Below are 14,521 nucleotides of genomic sequence, written 5' to 3' on the forward strand. Positions count from 1 at the left end.
CATAGACATTAACAAGTCTTTAAGTTTTCTAGTTCTCTTCATTTCCACTTTTTATGGTTTAGAGGACCTAGCCTTGTTTCATTAAGTTAGCATCTACTTTGTGGACAAATCAATCACTATTCAACATCAACTCATAGGATTGTAGTTCTTTCATGAGCTATGTTAGTGTCAATTGTTTGTTTCCAAGGTTATATGTGGCCCCAAAGCCATTAAAGTCCTTTGAAAAGCTTTTGAACACAACCTCTATTTGTGTGTTCGAGTCCAGTCTAGCTCCATTATCCGCGGCCTTGGAAAAGTAGCTCATAAAAGTAATCATATGATATTTAGCTAGACTTACGGGTTTCGTATAGGCATTTATCAAACAAATGACTGCATACTCTTGAGCCGAAGGAACTTGGCCTCCGAACATGTCCTCTAGTTTGTCAATCATCCCTTTAGCAGTTTCACAACTCTTTAGTTGCTTCTGTAAGGTACTAGTCATGCTAGCCAGTATATAGCAACAAGTTATCTCATTAGAATCCTACCAACAGTTTCTAACCTTAACTTGGGCAACTAAAGGGAATCTAGTATCAAGTATTGACTTATGTTTCTCACAATTTAGAACAATGTTGAGACTTCTTTTCCAGTCCTTATCATTGTTTTTGTTCAATTTATTCTTAATAATAATGTTAATAGTAAGAGTTTATGACATTTTGAATTAAAACTTCATCCATTTAATTATCTTTGTATTTAAGCAAATATTTAAAAATAATAATTTGCAGCATATGTAATGCATTTAGAATGATGCATGCGTCTTACATTAAAATTTTGAAAAAGCTTTTGTAAGTCTATTGCAATGATAATTCTCACATTCATTTAATTAAGTTATTGTGGGGTAATCTTAACCAACTAGTAGGAACATGGATTTCTACCCAATTAATATGTGATCCAAACATATTAGATCCCCTACATATTAATATTTGTTTCACATTTTCCCACTATTCAAGCTTAAGTAAAGCTTCGTAGGAATTGACTTGACTGAGCAATCTTAAGTATATAATCATTGACTCAACACCCACCATGAATATGAACTCTAATTTGATTCATCATTGGATGATCTTAGTGAGGAGCATACATGACTAGTTTTACTCTTAAAAAAAAGTCTCATTAGTGAACCTACATAATAATATTTACCGTATGGTGTGGTCAAGGTAAAACTGACTCAAAGTATTATTATGATATACATAGATACCATTGATAGAGGTTGTGTAACGCCCCAAAAATCTCTTATGCATTTATTTTCGTATGTTTGTGACACAAATATGTATCTGCTTCAGTGATTAAGTGTTCTGGGTATGTGTGAGAGGTCCCAAGTTCAAGCCTTAGCTTGGGTAAATTTTTGTTTTTAAATGAATAAACCCCTATCTCTAATCAGTAGGCTTATAAATAAATGTTGGTAAAATATGTCAGAATGGGCCTGCTGGTTTGGTGGTTAAGTGGAATGTCAGTGTGCTGGGGGGTCTTGGGTTCAAATCCCTGTACGTGCAAGGGGGACTTTTTTTATACTTGTACCATGAAGGAGTTTGAAATGTGGTAAAATACTGAGTGTTTGAGATGTGTAGGAGGTTGTGGACGGTTTTGGGGATGTTTGAGTTGTAGTGGGGGAATATGGGAGCGAATTTAGGGATAAGGGGGGAGAGATTTTAGGAATTATGATCAGATTGTGTAACTTCCTGAAAACTTTTTCTTTTCTCTAATTGTATTCTCAAAATATCGGTTTTTCTTTTGGGTATTCTGACGTTTCCTCCTTCCCATCACTCTCACTGTCTAATTTTCCTTCTTCTCCTTGTTGTTATTTTTGTTTTCCTCCCCTTTCTCTTCTTCGATTCTGTTTTCAATCCGTTTTGATTGCACAACGTAGTTCCGCGCATTCGGTAAGTTGGGCATTTTTGTTTCTTTTTTTAACAATGTTCTTGATTTGATTAAGAAGGGTTCGGCTGGTTTTAGATGTTAATGGAAAGGCTAAACAGTTGTCTTCGATGATTTAAGTGTATAAGATCTCTGTTGATCGACCGAAGGTAAGGGATTTTTATGATTATAGTTGGTATACCTCACCGAATTTTGATAAGTTATCGATTAAAAGTGATTGATTGAAGGTTACTATCATCTTGACAGCAAGGAATCGTTGGAACGAGTCCCTCTTTTGTGGAGTTTTAGTTTATTGATTCAGAGTTTCAAGGTAGGTATCGAGCAATTGAGTTGGAAGTATATTCAGCTTTATGTTGTTGTGCTAATCATGAGTTGAGATTAATGATTAAGTTGAAATGTTCAATTTCAAGGTACTACTGGTCTCGAAAGTGTTTTTGCTACGGAACCATAAAAGGTGTGTAATCGTAACACTGTAAACGAAAATCAGTGAAAAGCTGAAAAGTGAGGATGTCAACCCCATATGAGCGTGTGGCCGTCCATTTGGCAGGCCATGTGATCGAACACGAGCGTGTGATCGACGAGGCTTACCATGTGCGATACACGGGCCAGACCAAATTGGGCCGTGTGGGCCACACAGGCGTGTGGGCCCATATGGGTGTACGAGATTTTTGGGCTAGGCTGTGTGATCCACACGACCAAGGCCAATTTGGGCTATGTGGGCCATAAGGGTGTGTGGGCCCATGCAAGTGAAAATTACGGGCTTGTAGGCCCATTTTCACGATTTTATTGCTAAGATTGCACGAGTCGCCCGAGTCGACTGTGGACCTACTGTAGGGCCGGTAAGCTTACCTAGACCCCTAATTGACTGAAATGACTGTATGATTAAGCATGATGATGTCCCACTAATTTGATACTATTTACATGCATGATATTATGTTATAGCATATCATATTTGTATATTGCATTACATTGGGTTGGGGGAATATAATGTTCGGAGGAAGTGTACTGAAAGGGCTCGAGCCTAATTTACTGGCAGCTCAACTACAAACTACTGTCTAGTGCTGCATCTGGTACTTTTTGGAGTGTAAGGATTAGTGGGCTGATTATATCCCCACATGGAGTGTAAGGTTGGACAGAGTTGGAGTGTAGAGGCTGGCTAGGTAGGATTTGACACTGCATAACTGTTACTGTACTGAATATTGATACTGTAATAGGCTAAGGCCCTATCTGAAACTGAAACTGTTACTGAAATGGGCTTAGGCCCATACTATGATTGCATTCTAACTACTTGTTATATATGGGGATTACACACTGAGTTTACATAAACTCATCCCTTCTGTTTAATTTGTACAGGTAATCCCCAGACATCGGCAGGTCGGTGCGACGGAGGACTCAGTGGTGGCCACACGTTTTCTATTACACTGTTTATTACCTATTTATGATTTTTACTTAACTTGGGATTTACATTCTTGGTTTATTTCTGCTAATAGTAGGAAAGGACACGGGGTTTCAAAAAGATAGATATTTTATCAAAAATACCACAAATACGCAATTTGTTTTAAAAGCTTCCGCATTGAATAAATGTTTTGAAAACACTCAACTGGTTAAATAACACGATATTAGAAGTAGTAGGTAATAACACAAAATTTATAAACGAAAATTATTTTTAGGCAAAGTTACGGTTTTCAAACATACTACCATATGAGATTGCCTAATCTGGCCATAACGTCTAGGCCGGGTTTGGGGTGTTACATGTTGTAAATCTTGCTTAGGGACCTTTTCCCATGAAATATTTTAACAAATGATGTAATGTTTTATTTTCCAGTTTCAAGCATGAATGATTAAATTTATGTAGATAAGTATAGATTTCATTCTTCCTAAGATATAGCATGCTTACTCATACGTGTATGCATGGACATGCTTATCGATTTATCCACTCATACCTTCATAAAATTTATGAGTATTAAAGAAAAAACTAAATCACCTTTGACCAGACAAAGATTTCTATGGTTCCATTTTAAAGGAAAATTAACATTAAAATTAAAAAAAAAATTAGAATTACAGTTTTTCCCAAAGCATACTTTAGTATTCATGAAATTAGGTTGAATTTCCCAAAATAAACACGAATCCAAAATTGAAAATCATTACTGGCCACCACCACGACCATCGTTGTCACTATCACCAATCACCATACCTCTAACCAGCCTAGCTTGAAAGCTTAACATCCCTCGATAAAATAATCCATTCATTACTACTGTGTGGTGCCCTAAATAGCCCGATTGCACAGCTCAAGTGTGACATGTGTCCCATCTAGCCTTGCTAAGTGAACAGTTCGCACTAGCCGACCAGCTGGGGTCAGCATATTACTCTGGCCACAAGCCTTTACTGTTGCTCGAGGTAGCAGCATAGGCCAGGGTGTGATGCCTGACCAATCCTGCACCTATCGCGTGCTAGTTGGGATGCAAGGCCCCGGTGCCCCTACACCGCACATCTAGCGAGGGATAACTCCCCTGCCTCCCTCACATATCTTCAGATTTGTCCATTTGTTGCTTCGATTTAGGTTATGTGTCGCACTTTTCCAGGTTCACTGAAAATCATCTGATTACAAAGAGCTTGGTCAGTTTTCGACTCACATAAAATTTTCTAATTTTACCACAAATAAAATTTAAATTTAAATTTGAATAAACATGTGTGGATATGATAGTCCATGATCTAATTACAAACCTAAAAGAATAACTTAAAATACAACCAATCAAAATCTAAGAACCACAAACTTTGGCAAAATTACTTTATAATAATATATAAAATAATAAATCCATATGATCATACATATAATATAGAAAAACAAGTATATATGCAAGAATGTCAACTCTTATCAAAATTTAATTAAACAAGAGAAAGATTCAAATTTTTGGTAAACTAGTTAACACAATAAACATTGCACAAGTAGCCATGATATCACTTATTGGAAAATCAGTTTGAAAACAGTGGAATAGTGCACAATAAAATTTTTAAATATTGTCTTTTAAACTCACTGGTTGGGATGTCTATAGCAATAAACCCTTTTACTTTGATTGTACATATGTTTTGTACTAGACAATTCAACCCCTTGATCTTCTCTGCTATCCCTGACCTTGATTTATTATAGTGTGGATTCTATTCGCAACTTGAGGAAAACTTTATGTTAAAATTTTAGGCTAGAAACCGAAAGATGAATTCTATCAAAAGATAGAATTTATTCCAAAAAGTCTTTCTATATTTTGACAGAATGTCAACGTAGAGAAGTAGTGTATTTCTTACCTAGTCCTTAGACTATATTTATAAAGAGAGTCGCAAGAGTCTCAGTATAACAAGAAGATATCAAATAACAATATTTTAATAAGAAACTGACTCCGACGGGGAGTGTATAGCGTGGGTGACATTGGCATGCAGTTAAGCATATACTCCAGTATTTACGAAAAACGAGAGATTATATGCTTGCTTATTCCGTAGGATATCTTACTCCTATCAGATATATTAATTCCAAACGTGTCAGGACTTGAGAAAATTGACATCGAGCTATGTTTTTGTCCTAGGTGGCAGGTCCATTCTGTGAAGCATAAAGTAGAGTTGCACTACTGATTCCACTGTGGAAGTCAAATATGTGGGTGCTTCTGAGGTTACCAAGTAGGCAATATGGCTTTGAAAGCTCCTTACAGATCTTAAATTCGTTCCTGGTATGGGAAAAGCTATCACATTGTATTGCGACAATAGTGCGACAATAGCTCATACCAAGGAGACAAGAACCACAAGAGGACAAAACATATTGATCGAAAGTTTCATATTAAAATGGAGGAAGTTGCAAAAAAAATCATGAATGTAGTCAAGGTCGCATCTGAGGATAACATTACGAGCCTGTTTACCCAAACTCTACTAGCTAGGAGTTTTGAGAAACATGTGGATAGCATAGGGATATGAAATATGACTCATCTACTACAATAGGGCAAGTGGGAGACTATTGGATCTAGCGTCCTTAGTGTAGTATATTCATTTGTACACTTATATTTATTTCGAATAGATTAGTTAATAAAACAAATTTATTAATCTATTTTGTCTAATTGTCCTCATATTGGTTTTGCACGCAAAGCAAAATGGAAGCAAATGTTGCTCATTGGTTGTCCTATGTTTAACGGATACTCGGCGGTATTACATGGTCAAATCGTAAAACAAAAAGATAGCTTATATTAGTAGATGAACCTAAACATATCCTTAGTCTAAAAGGAAATCTAAAAGGAAATGTAACAGCTCATTTTTAAGTGATGTCGAAAACAATGGTTTCAGGGCCACCAAATCCAACGATTAAGTTCGTAAATATTATTATTTAATATTTATGAGTCGAATATGGTTTTAAAAGGTTTTTGATATGGTAATTTATGCTATTTGAATGATTAATTAAGTTCAAGTGGTAAGACTCTAGAGTCAAGTGGTTTTAGAAAATGAGGTATCGGGACCTCGTTTCTATAAACCGAGCCTTAAATATTTTTATAAATATTTACAGAGTGTCACTAAGGTGGTATTAAAGTTCTGTTGAAAAATTTTAACGTTTCGATAGTTAATTAAGCGAAAAGAACTAAATTATAAAAAGTGCAAAACTTTAATTCTACTAACTAAAGATGTTTAATTGCTATGAAAAACTAAATTTATGGACTAATTTGGTAATTATACCATATTATATATATGAGTGAGCGGTTGGCTTTGTCTTATTATGAAAATATATATGTTTTATTAATTAAAAAAACAAATTATAAGTTAATAAAATAAACTAAAGAAATCACATTTCTCTTTTCAATGTTTTGCCGAAATTGAGAAAGAAGAAATCCATTTTTAGACTTTGAAGCTTCGTCCAAGCTTCCATGTATGCATGTAAGTCCATTTTAGCGTCGTTTGTAAAAAATTTTATATTTTTGAGATTGTTGCAACTAAGTCCAACGAGCTCGTACCTTCGATCTTGAAATTGTTAAAGACTTTGAATGTTTCCATTAATGAAACCTGTGACTTTAGATGTTAAATGATGAATTTTCTTAAGTGATTTTTATTAAGTGATTTTTGATGGATTTTCCTATTAGGGACTAAATTGTTAAAATAGTAAAAGTACAAGGATTTGATGTGAAATTATTGCAATAACGGCCTATATTGGATGCCATGATTATTCGGCTAGGCCCAATTTTGGGTAAAAATGGTTAATTTGCATGTTTTAGGCTTAGAGACTAAATTGAATAAAAGTAAAATTTTAGGGGCATTTTGTGAAAATGTCAAAAGTGACTAAATTGCATAAAATACATTTTTTACTGTCTAAATTAATATATTGAATGAAATTATTAATTTAGATCAAGATTGGGTGGAAAATCGAGGAGAATGAAAAATTACCAAAATGCTCTTATACTTTGACGTTTCTGCAATTTAGCCAAGTAAGTTCGTACGGTTAAAATTTAATATTTATATAAATAGGTGATTGGTATTACATGATATAATATATATTCCATTGTTGGAAATGAATCATTGTATGAGTTATAATATTGAATTTGATGCTCAGTTTGAATTAAACACAGGATAGAGTACATTCGTGTCTTGGTGTATTACGGGGGTTTGGAGTGAAATGGTATTGTAGAGAGATATCTGTATATTACCCAAGTAAATCGAAGTTCAGCATTTTTTGTGAACTCTAGTGTTATACTTTATGTTTGGCGTGATTCGGGTGGATCAGCTCTTATGACCTTCTGTTGGCGTGTTTCAGGTGGACCAGCTCTTATGAGCTTCTTTTTGGTGTATTTTGGTTGGATCATCTCTTATGAGCTTCTATCTGGTGTGTTTGGTCTACCGACGATATACTGTTACCTGTAAGTCATTCTTCGAAGGGAAAACCTTGGTAAGGTAATCTATTTAATGAATTTGAAAAATATGTTATGTTGAGATGAATGATAAAACCAATTGAATCATGCTCAGGTATAATGGTTATTCATGTCAAATTTATATGAATCGTGTTTAAATGAACTAACATGTGTTGTTGATGTGCTTAGGCTTATGCCAAGCTTGTGGATATGATTGATATTTATGATTATGCTTATTCTATGCATATGAAACGGGTAAGAAAAAAAATGAATAAAACAGTAAGTACATAATTAGGATGCATTATGATGTTATAAAAATTTTAATGTGATAAATGATGTATTTATATGTGAGAAAATTGAGTATGCTATGAAAGAATAAACCTATATCATGGATAAATACAATAAGTCGGGAATTGATAATATTGTTTAGACTTATGATAAGCATTGGTACCAGAATGAAAAAAGAGTAAATTGAAAAGTGTATAATCTTTTAGAAAGGTTGTTGATTATCTATTAAGTCCCCTAAAATCTTATCACGTTGTGAATGATAGATATATGTGACATTAATGAACTTACCCATTTTTGAGTTGTTGATCAAATCAATATATGAAACTTATGGCATTGGCATAGATTTATGTTTATTCTATAAAGTTTATTATTGAAGTGGAATTTTATGCTTAAAGTTTATATGAGCTTACTAAGCATATATTGCTTACATAGTTATTTTTCCTTTATTTTCTAGATTATCGGAAGCTCGATCAAGTTGGAAGCTAGTCAGAGATCCATCACACTATCCATCAATTTTTATCTGTAGATTTTGATGCTTTGGTAGTGATTATAATGGCATGTATATGTGGACTATGTTTAATGTTTAATTGATGAGTTTGGCATATATATGTCATTTTGGTTGATGATTATGGCATGAAATGTTTCCTTGGATTTGAAGTACTTAAGGTACTATTGATGTCTTATTGGTTGGGATTAGTATGATCAAATTGATGCATGTTTTGAAATGACCAAAATTGGTATATGTTACTGTATCTTTAAATGGCCAAAATGGTATGTGAGAAATTGATCTCAACATGGTCAAAATATAGTTCACTTTGGAAAGATTTAGAGCTAGATGTGCATGATGTAAATATGGTTTAAAAATGTCGATTATTTGATACTATTTGGAAATGGTTGATTTATGTTATATAGGTGGTTATGACGAATAAGAGGAATAGTCTAAATAGTAAATTTATTTTGATATTGTATGAATCTATCATGGTATGGTTGATATGTATCAATTGTGATATGTTACAGGGAAACAAAATAGTTAATAAATAGTTAAATATGCACATGTTTAGGAATGTTTAATGTATAGGTGTTTTGTGCTTGTTGAAATAGCCATTATGTTTGGCTTGTAAATATCGTATTTTGGTTGATGAACTATTTGTCATGTTGGCATGTATATATGTGGTTTTATGGTTGATGACATGCTAGCATTTTGGTTCTTAAATGGTTGATGCTGAAATGGTTAAGTAATGATATGTTTTGATTGACCAAAATTGGTCTATTTAGATGTGTTTGGCATATGGTTAATTGTGCTATGACTTGACATGAAAATAGGTAGTTGTGTATGGTTGGTGAATGGTTAGATTATGCAAATGTTTAAATATATTTGGTTGTTGTATTTGAGGTGCCTTTATGGCATATTGGTTGATTGGAAATTTGTCATTTTATGCATGATTGAACATGTTTTGATATCTTGGTCATATGTGCAAATGACTTGTTTAAGAGTACTTGAATTGGGTGAAAGAAATGGCTTAAATTTGGCCTATTTCTTGTCCACATGGCCTGAGACACGGGCGTTTGTCTCAGCCGTGTGACCCCTGTAGTATGAATTTTTCTATCTTTTGCCATGAAGTCCTAAATGTTTTTGATTTAGTCTCGAATTGTTTCTAAAGTGTTTCTAGAGCCTCGAGAGCTCGAAAAGGGGACGTTATGCATGTGTTCGATTGGATTTTTTAATAACTATGAATTTTTTTGAAATGAATGTTTTGATGTTACAGTTTTTTGGCAATGCTCTGTAACTCTATTCCAGCGACAGATACAGGTTAGGAGTGTTACAGGAAATTAGCAAACTGATTGAAAGACTAATATGTCATCTATCAAGTTTAATTGGGGAGATGCTTTGTCTTGGGAATCGAAACGAATGATTCTCATAAGATAGATGTTGAAAAATCGGGTTTGGAAAATGCAGTAGAAAATAAATTTAGGGAAAAATCAGAGTTTTACATTTCTTTTTCAAAATAAAAACCTGGTTCTGATATATAAAGTAATAAACACTTAATCAAAATTTTACCTTTTTGATTTTTCTAGGATGAACGCTTTGACCAAGCAGTCTTCTTCGTCATCCTCAAGCTCATGTCTGTTAAGCGTGGGCTCCCTTCGAATAAAAAAAATTCACAAAAATTATCAGTGGGGTAATTTCGTAATTTCTCTAAAATTTTGGGCCAAGTTGCAAATAAAAAATATCTCTAGAAATTTTCTGAAATAATTTCTTCAGAGAGTTTTCTCTCTTTAATTTTCTCTTAAATTCAAGTTTGTAAATAATGACCCCAATGCTCTCTTTTTATAAGGAACGTTTAGAGAGTTCAACTATGATTAAACTTAATCACTTTATTATTAAATTAATAGTAATATTTATAAAGATAAATAATAGATTAAATTTAATATTAAATTTTATTAAATTCATAGAATATTTACCTAAAAGATAAATACTAAATTAAATCTAATTTAATATTAAATCTATTCAAATAATATTAGTAGAGTCCTAGTATGAGTATAACACTGCAACTGCTCAACCACCGAAGACCCACCATCGTCGACCATTTCTCGGCCGCCAGAACGCTGCTGTCACCTTGAGTCGGTTAGGTTTCTACCGGTTCTATCCAAGCCAGTGACGTCCCACCGATTCAGACCAGCCAACGGTTGGAACATCGACCTGATTTCATATAGCACGCCCAGTTCGACCAGTTTTTGGGTCTTGGTCTCGATTTTGGGCTCCTAGGCCCAATTTATGACCTCAAGTCCAATTTTAAAGTTCAATTACCCATTGGACCAATTTTCTAACTTGAAAATTAATTTCTAAAAATATCATATTTATTTGATTAATTTAATTTTACTTAATCAAAATTAATTTTCCCAAAAATCACATAGATTTTTCAAATTAATTTTTCAAGAAAATTCTTTAATAAAATTCTCTAGTTGAAAAATTCTGACAACCGCCTAATTTATCCACATCGAATAAATCGACTCAATTAAATTATTTCCAAAGTCATAGAATTTACTTCTAATTCGAACGTAGTCCGATCGAGCTTTTTTTAGCTAGCGAAGGGACCAATCGGACATATACAATTAGGATCCAGTAATTGCAATTATGTCCAGAACTATCATTCTAATAATTCACAATTACTTAATAATGGAATCAATCCACAATAAGGACCATGACTGAAAACTCCTTATTGTATACTCTTTACAAAAGCAATTCATCTAAATGCTTTGTCCGATGACCTCGTTATGTGTGTGTTACCCTAATATGATATCCTTGATTCCTTTGAGTAAATCTGTTTACTCAATACAATCCTATTTTATTTCATTGTCGCGATTGTGTCTTCTTATTGATTAATATGATCACGCCAACAAATGACTGTGATAAATTGCTCGTTTGAGAAAAAGCAACCCCAAGCCAAGTTCCATATCTATCAATCCAAACAATTTCAATGAGAGGATATTATAAACTCTTTAATTGAGTTATGAATCCTGCTGCTGCTAGTAAAACAATGCCATACACAAGTCATGTACCCAACATACCAGCTATCGGCTTGATCATCTTTAGAGCATAAGCCTCCACTTATATCAAAGCACATAAGTTACATATGCATGGTTAGTGACTAACTCAGGATTTAGGTAAATCACACCATTATTGTCACAAGTGAATTAATTTACAAATAGATTCAGAATTACTTCATCTTAGGTCCAGTCTAATGTATCATTCTGCCAATGAATACATCTATGTCTCTACCCGTGGAGTCAACTGCTCTAATATCCAAGACTAGTCATCTCTTTAATTAGAATTGTAGATAACATAATAATCATTCTCAGTATTTGAATCAAATGCTCACTTTGATTCTTTTAGGAAATTACGGACTCGTTTAGATTATCTACTGAAGTAAGTTGTCTTTCTCGCAATATAAACGTTCTCACAATACCACTTATCATCAGTTTGAACTTAGACAATCAATGAGTTAATATTTGTTTGTCACAATTTCGCTATGCATGCAAAATCAGAAAGACATAATAGTGAAATATGAACTTTATTTATTCATCTTCCAAATACATAGAACCGAAATTGCATGTTTACTATAATATAGGGACATTTCCCTATAATAGAGACAAATGTGACTAACTGAACTGATAGTGCATCGAACTAGGCCTAAGAATAAAAAATCGTGAATCTGTTTATGAGTTTATTCACTTGTGACGTTCATAGTGTGTCATACCTAAATCCTGAGTGGATGATGGGCTATGTATGTGTGACTCGTACACTATGATGTAAGTAAAAGCCAAGCCTGAGTTCGAATAGATAAGGAACCAAAAGCTGGTGCATTGGGTGTATGACTTCTGTAATAAGTAGCGTCATTCATAATAGTGGAATTCATAACCCGACACAATGGTAAATGATATACTCTTATTGGCATTACATGGTTAATGAAAAGTAAATGTGGCCACAAGTCGTTCGTCTTTATGATGAATGACTTGATTACTCTTTGATAATAATATACATTTCATGAAGGAAGATGTAATGGTTACCATGAGATAAAATAGGATCATATTGGGAGAATGAATATTATCCCAAAGAGATTAAGGATGTCTTATAATGGTAACAAACTTATGAAAATGTCATTGGATGAGCACTGATCAAGTTGCTTTTGTAATGGTATGTTGTTAGGGAAAGCTGAATCACGATACTATATAAGAATGACTTTATGACTAAATAAGTTTATAATTAATAGGCATAAAGCTGGAACTTAATTATAAATCATTTGAGCCTCAATTGCATCTGTCTAATCGGTTATTTTGCTAGCTGTTGAAACGGGAAATGAAATGCAGGATAAATTAAATAAACAAAAATGGATAGAAATGATAAAGTTAGAAAAATGGGTTACATTTGGAAATGATTGTGCTTTTATCACTAAGTATGGAAAAGACTTGAGAATTAATTTATAGTTTTTGAATTATTAATTAATTAATTAATTAATTAATTAATTAATTGACGCTCAAAATGGATTTAAATTAATTGATCATTGTGAATCCAATAGAATGTAGAACATTTAAATATATTTTCTCACGATTCTTTTATAGTAAAGTTGTCATGATTTTAACGTAATTAGATTTGGGTTAAGAAAATTATTTAATTAGGAAATTAGTTTATTTAAATTAATTGAGCAAATAATATTTAATATGGGAAATAGAAATAACATATACTAGGTCGGAATAAATTATAAAGTGTTTTGGGTTAAAATTTAGGAAGCACATATAATTGGACTCAGTATACAAGAGGTTCGTTCCCCTTATGGAAATACAAGGGACGACAAACCCTAGTATTCCCATCTAGGTTTGCCTCCCCTTCTCCCTAAATAATATGGAGTTGGAGATTTTTTTATTCTATCAAATTAATATTATTTTTATTCTACCACTTCAATCAGGATTCTACCAACTCCCCCTATAAATAAATGGTACTGGCAGGCTTCAAATCACACCAACAGAAAGAGAAAAACATAAGTTTCTCTAAAGTTTTCAATATTTTTGATCTGGCAAAAAGTAGTGGAAATTTGTTTTAAGAATAAATTCTACATTTTGATAATTGCAATTCTACCGGTTTCTATTTAAGAGAGATTTACTTTCCCACTAAAACTAAAGAAAATATTTATGGTTTTGTGTTTGATTCAAGTTGTTATAGCCCACAATCGAAGCAGTTTGTGGTACGATAATAGTGAAGAATATCATTTGGTTGAAAGTCGGGACCAACAAGAATCCGCCTACCCAAAAACACAAATACAAATTCGGCCTCAGATTTATTGCTATAAATATTACAAACCAGGTCAAGTTTTAATATTTTAATTTTTCTCTATGTAAGAAAACCTTTTTCGAATTGAATTTTATCCAACACAACCCATATGTCATTACAAATAACTAGGGCTCAAAAGTCACTATTAACAGCATTTGAGCCCCCTCATTCACAGCACTAGCGACCATCATTCCCAGTGATGATGAAATCCTAATACCCCATTCTACAAGCCCCTTTGAAAATCACTTTCCTTGTAACCGTTAGGACTCACATCCATCAAGCAGTGTTTCCACATCTTCCACACTATGATGACCATCGAGACATCTAGTGGGATCCATTTCTATAGGAAATGCCTCTTATTTTGACCAAAATTTCTTTTGGCTTTCTTCTTCTAGTTAAACTCTAGTTTTAGTTTCCCACATAAACTCTAATTAACCTAGAGTTGTTGTAGTCATATATCCTTCGAATTTTAGCCTATAAATAGGCCTTAGTTACTCTAGGTTTTACACAAAAAAAATATTTAGATTGAGAGAATTTTGTTCTTTATTTCAAAGGGTTTTTTTTTCATGTGAGGACTCGGGTTTTCCTTTTAATTCTCTTCATCTTTTGCACTCTCTTTTATTATAGTGAA

This window comes from Gossypium arboreum, chromosome 10, assembly GCF_025698485.1.
Source record: "Gossypium arboreum isolate Shixiya-1 chromosome 10, ASM2569848v2, whole genome shotgun sequence".
Classification (NCBI taxonomy): Eukaryota; Viridiplantae; Streptophyta; class Magnoliopsida; order Malvales; family Malvaceae; genus Gossypium; species Gossypium arboreum.